This window comes from Eschscholzia californica, unplaced genomic scaffold (genome assembly GCF_041429995.1).
Source record: "Eschscholzia californica isolate CP2 unplaced genomic scaffold, dmEscCali1.0.p SCAF_1, whole genome shotgun sequence".
NCBI lineage: Eukaryota > Viridiplantae > Streptophyta > Magnoliopsida > Ranunculales > Papaveraceae > Eschscholzia > Eschscholzia californica.
In genome coordinates, this window is record NW_028238198.1 from 48,746,513 (window position 1) to 48,753,282 (window position 6,770).

The 6,770-nt window shown below is 35.6% G+C and overlaps 1 pseudogene; it reads left to right on the forward strand.

Moving 5' to 3' along the window:
* The first annotated feature begins 520 nt into the window (after window positions 1–520).
* Window positions 521–3,148, forward strand: LOC147567316 (uncharacterized; annotated as a pseudogene).
* Window positions 3,149–6,770: the final 3,622 nt, after the last annotated feature.

The window sequence follows — 6,770 nt, forward strand, 5'->3', positions numbered from 1 at the left end:
GAAAAATTACAATTTAAATAAGTAAAAAATCCTGCCCAAAGGTGATTGACTTATTAAAATTGAAATTTTTCTAATTTTGATTTTTTATTTTATCATTAAGATCACAAGTTTGCATCCATAAGCATAAATTTTACAGTCTTGCCTAAAGGTGTCTAGATCTTTACGTAAACTGGGTGGAGTAGAATAGTTTTATACTTTGATAAAATATAATCCTCTGCCTAAAGGTGATGAAGTGTTTGTATTGAATCAAATTGTATAAATCTAGTTCTATGTGTGATTTTCATCACAATTAGGGAGACAATTGCAATAAAATTGTACTGCCTAAAGGTGTGCTCTAAAGATGCATTTGTTGTCCTGCAGAGTGATAAATTATAACATAGTCATTTGTAACACTCTGATAAATTTGGCTTAACCTTGAGACCGAATTAAATTGTTAATGATTGAAAAATAAAATTTAAATATATGATAACTGATTTTGTTGTTACACTGATACTTATATTTAATATTTGGTAAAATAGTTATGGACGGAACAATCATTCAACGTCATTTGACTGGAATTGAGCCACTCAATGGTTTAAACTTTACCAAATGAAAATCTCAGCTCGAAATTATTTTGGGTGTGATGGAGTATGACATTGCTTTCACTCAGGAAATGCCTGATGTTCCCACTGACGTGTCTCCAGACTCTGATAAGTTGAAGTATTCAAAGTGAGAAAAGGCTAATAGGATGTCAATTATGATTATCAAGTCTTCTCTAGGTGATGCTATTCGGGGAGGTATCCCAAATAAGAACACTGCAAAAGAATTAATGAGAGAGATTGAAAAACAGTTTGTTGGGTCAACCAAGGCTTTACAGTACAGTCATTTAAGTAAGTTAACTTCTCTCAAATATGATGGGCAAGGAAATGTCCGTGAACATATTTTGAAATTTTCAAATTTGGTTTTATCTCTTAGAGAGTTAGGGATGCCTCTTGAAGATGATTTTCTTGTGCATTTGGCCGCGGCTTCTCTTCCTCGTTCGTTTGATACTTTTAAGGTGAATTATAATACCCAAGATCGTAAATGGGACGTGAGTGAATTAATTACCCATTGTGTTATGGAAGAAGAACGATTTAAGCAGGGAAAGGCTGAATATGCACACTTGGCTATACATAGCAAGGGTAAGAAACCATTTAAGAAAAGGTTTGTCAAGAAGACAAGTAACAAAAAACTGGAAATCGGTCAGAGTTCTACTTCTGCACCAAAGGCTAAAACTGATAATCCAAAACCAGAGGAGATAGAATGTTTTTTCTGTCACAAAAAGGGTCATCTGAAAAAGAATTGCTACAAATACAAGGCTTGGTTAAAAAATAAAGAAGGTAATAATAACCTAGCACTTGTTTGTCTTGAAGCTAATTTAATTGATGTTCCTTCAAATACTTGGTGGATTTCTAGTTCCTCTGTTCATATCTCGAATTCATTACAGGGGTTCATCAGCAAAAGGGAAGCCAAGGAGGAGGAAAAAGTGTGGGGCGGACTCGGATGCTGAACCACTAAAGTAGAAGCTGTTGGAACTTATAGATTAGTCTTGGAAGGAGGTTTTGTTTTAGATCTAGAGGGAACGTTTTTTGTGCCTAAAATAAAGCGGAATTTAATTTCTATTTCGAAGTTGGATTTTATTGGTTTTGGTTTTCTTTTTGAGGATTCTTCAGTTTCGATTAGATTGAATAAGAAAAATATTGGTTTTGGTACTTTGATTGATCGGATGTATAAAATGTCCTTAGATGCTTGTTTTGCTTCATCATTATGTTTATCAGTCGATTCTATTACATCTTCATCTTCTGGTGTTAAACGACCTTTGCTTAAGGAAAACTCTTCGATGTTATGGCATAAAAGACTAGGACATAACTCTAAAGAACGCCTTCAAAAGCTAGTCGCTGAAGGAGTGCTTGGTGCATTGGACTTCGGTGATTTTCATACTTGTATTGATTGTATCAAAGGAAAATTGACAAAACGTAGGAAACTCACTGCTACTAGAAGTTCTGGTCATCTGGAATTAATCCAGACAGATATATGTGGACCTTTCCCAACTCCATCTTGTGGAGGTCAACGTTACTTTATCTCTTTTATCGATGATTTCTCTAGGTATGCATATATATATATATATATATATATATATATATATATATATACCTTATTCATCATAAGCACGAGGCAATGGAAATGTTTAAGCTTTATCACGTGGAAGTGGAAAAATAATTAGATCGAAAGATCAAAGTTGTTCGTTCTGATCGAGGTGGAGAGTATTACGGAAGATCAGATCAAGATGGTGTGAATCATGGAAACTTCGTTGAATACCTTCGAAAAAAGGGGATCGTTCCTCAGTACACAACTCCTGGTACACCAGAGCAAAATGGAGTTGCAGAAAGGAGGAATAGAACATATCAGAATATGATTAGAAGTATGATGAGTCACTCTGATTTACCGGAAAGTTTTTGGGGGAGGCATTGAAAACTGTTGTTTACATACTTAATAGAGTTCCTAGTAAAGCTGTGTCGAAAACTCCATTTGAATTTTGGACTAGAAGAAAACCAAGTTTGAACCATTACGAGTTCGGGGTTGTCCAGCAGAGGCAAAGCTTTATAATCCAAATATTCGAAAATTAGATCCACGAACTGTTACATGTTGTTTTATTGGATATCCAAAGAGATCCAAGGGTTTTAGGTTTTATTGCCCTACAAGGACAACACAGATTGCATAGACGCATAATGCTAAGTTTTTGGAGCTTGAGCAAAACAGTAGTAGTTCGAATCATCAAAGTTCAAATTTCGAAGAAGTTATAGATAATTCCATTGGTGTTTTACCAAGTGTCTTAATTGATCTCCCACAGACCGATGAAGCTATACCAATGGAAGTTGTCGTACCTGAACCTGATGAGCTGGACCAAGTGGCACCTGAACCTAATGAGCCGGAACAAGTAGCAACTCCTGTTGATGATCCTGTACCATTGAGGAGATCGAGTAGAGCAAGAAGATCAGCAATATCTGATGATTATCAGACCTATTTGGCAACAGGAGATATTCTTGATATAGATGATCCATCAAGTTTTTCAGAAGCTATGAACAGGGCCGTGCCTGAGAATCCGGGGGCCCGGTGCCAAATTTTTTAGTTGGCCCCCCTTGTATAAGCAAACGTAAAATCTAAATTTTTTTTACGCATTCGGTTGCTTTTGTGTATGTCAAGGTTGTGGCTAACTTTTTCATCTCACACATTAAATTATAGTTTAGTTATGAATGATAATGAGAGTTTGGATAGAGATTCATATGATAGAAAGAATGAGAAATTTTAGAGAAGAGAAAAAAAATAAGGATTAAAAAGAAAGTTATGTGTCAAAGAACAAATTGCGTTGCGATAAAAATTATAGAAATATCATGTCGCAAGAGAGACTGAGAGAAAGGAGATTTGTGATAGTTCGAGAATAATTTTGTTGTCCTTATTGGCTTTGGGATGAAAATACTACATCTTATACCATTTTTTTTTGTTGACATGTATATTATACCACTTGAATCATTGGCCATTAACGTTTCAATGTGACCTCTTCCAAAAAATAAAGAGAAAGTGCTACCGGTAGCACTCGAACCCAAGACCTCTAGCCCAAGAGATGAACAGTGCACCAGCTGAACTACTTCACAACTCATGCTAATCCTATAACCTTCTCGGTTTAATAAGGTTAATAGATGGCCAAAAACTTGAAAATGGCCCTTTGTGGTGGGGGGCCCTGTGCGGGCGCACGACCCGCACCCCCCATTGCACGGCCCTGGCTATGAATGGTAGTCATTCGAAAGAATGGAAGGAAGCCATGAAAGAAGAACTTGAATCCATGAATAAGAATGATGTTTGGGAACTTAAACCATTACCAAAGGGTGCTAAGATGGTTGGGTGCAAGTGGGTATTCAAGACAAAACGAGATGCAGAAGGAAATATAGAAAGGTACAAAGCTAGGCTAGTGGCCAAGGGATACAATCAAAGGGAGGGAATTGATTATTCAGAAACATTCTCTCCAGCTTCAAAGAAAGATTCCCTCAGAGTAATAATGGCATTGGTAGCACATTTTAATCTAGAACTTCATCAAATGGACGTCAAAACAGCTTTTCTTAATGGAGATCTAAATGAAGATATTTATATGGAGCAAGCTGATGGATTTATAGAAAAGCGCAAAGACCACTTGGCATGTAAACTGAAAAAATCGATCTACGGGTTGAAGCAAGCCTCAAGGCAGTGGTACTTGAAGGTTGATCAAGTAATTACAAATTTTGGATTTAAGGAAAATCCAATGGATAAATGTATATACCTCAAGATCAGTGGGAGTCGATTCATCTTATTAGTACTTTATGTGGACGATATTCTTTTAGCCAGCAATGACATTTATTTGTTGCACTAAACCAAGCATTTCTTATCGAAAGGCTTTGACATAAAGGATTTGGGGGATGCTTCATATGTTCTTGGAATTAAAATTCAAAGGGATAGAGATGCTGGAGTATTGTGTTTATCTCAGAGAGCTTATATTGATAAAATTCTAAAGAGATTTGGAATGGAAGATTGTGTACCAGGAGATGTGCCAGTTGTGAAGGGAGACGTTTTCAACCAACAACAATGCCCGAAGAATGAGATTGAAAAGCGACAGGTTAATCCTATTGAATATGCATCAGCGGTTGGCAGTTTGATGTATGTGATGATTTTTACCAGACCTGACATTGGTTTTATAGTCGGAATACTTGGAAGGTTTCAAAAGAATCCTGGAGTAATTCACTGGAAGGCAGTTAAGAAGGTTTTTAGATACCTTCAAGGAATAAAGGATTACATGCTCGTATGTAGAAATTCTGGTGTCTTGGAAGCTTGTGGGTACACTGATTCAGACTTTGCTGGTTGCCGAGATAGTCTGAAATCTGCTTCAGGATATATTTTTATGCTTGCGGGAGGTGCAATATCTTGGAGGAGTGCAAAGCAATCACTAATTACGTCGTCAACCATGGAAGCAGAATATGTTGCTTGTTTCGAGGCTACCCAACATGCTGTATGGTTGAAGAATTTTATTAGTGAGTTGTCTATAGTAGATTCCGTTCATCGACCGATGAAAATATATTGTGATAACGCTGTTGTTGTAAGGTTTGTGGAGACTGATAATCTGTCTAAGAGAATCAAATATATCATGATCAAGTATCTCTATATGAGAGATAAGGTTCGAGAGGTCTCATTGTCATCCCTCATATTTCAACTAAATTCATGATTGCAGGTCCATTAACTAAAGGACTTCCGGCTAAGGTTTATAAAGAACTTGTATCACTTATGGGAGTTGTAGAGTCCTTTGTTTGAGTTTATCAGTGGGAGTAATTGTAATTTCTTCTCCTTTTGAAATAAATATTTTTCTGCATTACGAATAAATTTGCACATGCAGAGTATATTTAATTAGTAGCCCAATGAGTTTTATCTAAGCTCTGGAAGTAACTTGGCCTGAACATGACAGGGCATCATGTTTTTTTTTAAGGCCTTCATCTTGGATATCAGGTGATGGTTATTCACATAGCGGATGCTGTAAAATATCAAGATGACATGCACATGTGGTTGCATGAAGTTTGGACAATAATGGGAACGCAAATTGCGTAGCCCATAATACACCATATTAATAACCACCGTAAAGTATAAGGATGGTTAAAAAAGTTTAATGGTACTAACATTGAGATCATGGAATGACCTTTGCATCGCAAATGAATGTATTGTGTCTTCATGATCCGATATTAGTGGTATTATTTAATTTGGGTGAAGGTTATCAGGAATGATCTCTAAATAAACACTAATGCAGCAAATACTTTTTTAACTTTAGGGTGGCCACCCGGTTTTCTAAAAAAAAACATTGGAAATCCCATACTATTTCTTTTACAAAATACAACTATGTGTTTGTATTGACCAAGTGGGAGAATGTAAATTATTTTATTTAAATGTTTGACAAAATCTATTTATTCTTCTACTATTAAATAAACCTATTTTGATCAAATACAACACTACTTTTTATTGGGATTTTGGTTGCTGCAAAAGTGGAAAGAGATAAGCTATTTGACTAGGCCGCGTTTGGTTAAGCTTAAAAGCAGCTAAAAGCTGGCTTTTAGCTATTTCTAAAGTGCTTAACGATTCTGTTGCGTTTGGCAAAAAAAGCTTTAGCTTTTGAAAAGTCAGATAAACGCTTTTTGAGCGAAAAAGCAGAAGCCACATTTTGTGGCTTCTGCTTTATGCTTTTTCGGGAAGCTATTCACGGAACAAATATGACGCTCTCTCTCCTTCTTGAAACTCATAGAAAAAATTCTCTCTCCACAAGTTTCTCATCAAACTAAAAACTCATCAAAATAATTCTTGAAACTCATCAAAATCTTCAAGGAACAACTATGACTGCATCCTCTCTTTCTTGTAGTTCTTCTTGTTTTTTAACTTCCCAAATCTTAATAGAACATCACATTAAAAAGTCATAAAATTTTCTCTCTCTAGAAGTTTTTCATCAAAACTAATTAGTATCATTATCTTTGTTTCTTGTATTATAACTTTATCAATCAACAACAATGACAAATGTATGATTTTCCATCGACTTCATCACACAACAATTATATTCTAATGAATTTGCAGCATGTATCTCTCTACCTCTCTACTGTAATTAGGGTTTGTATTTAATATCTATTAGGTTAGTAGGACTTTGAATCAAAACTTGAGTTTGATCAGATATCATCACTTTCAATGTTTTAGAT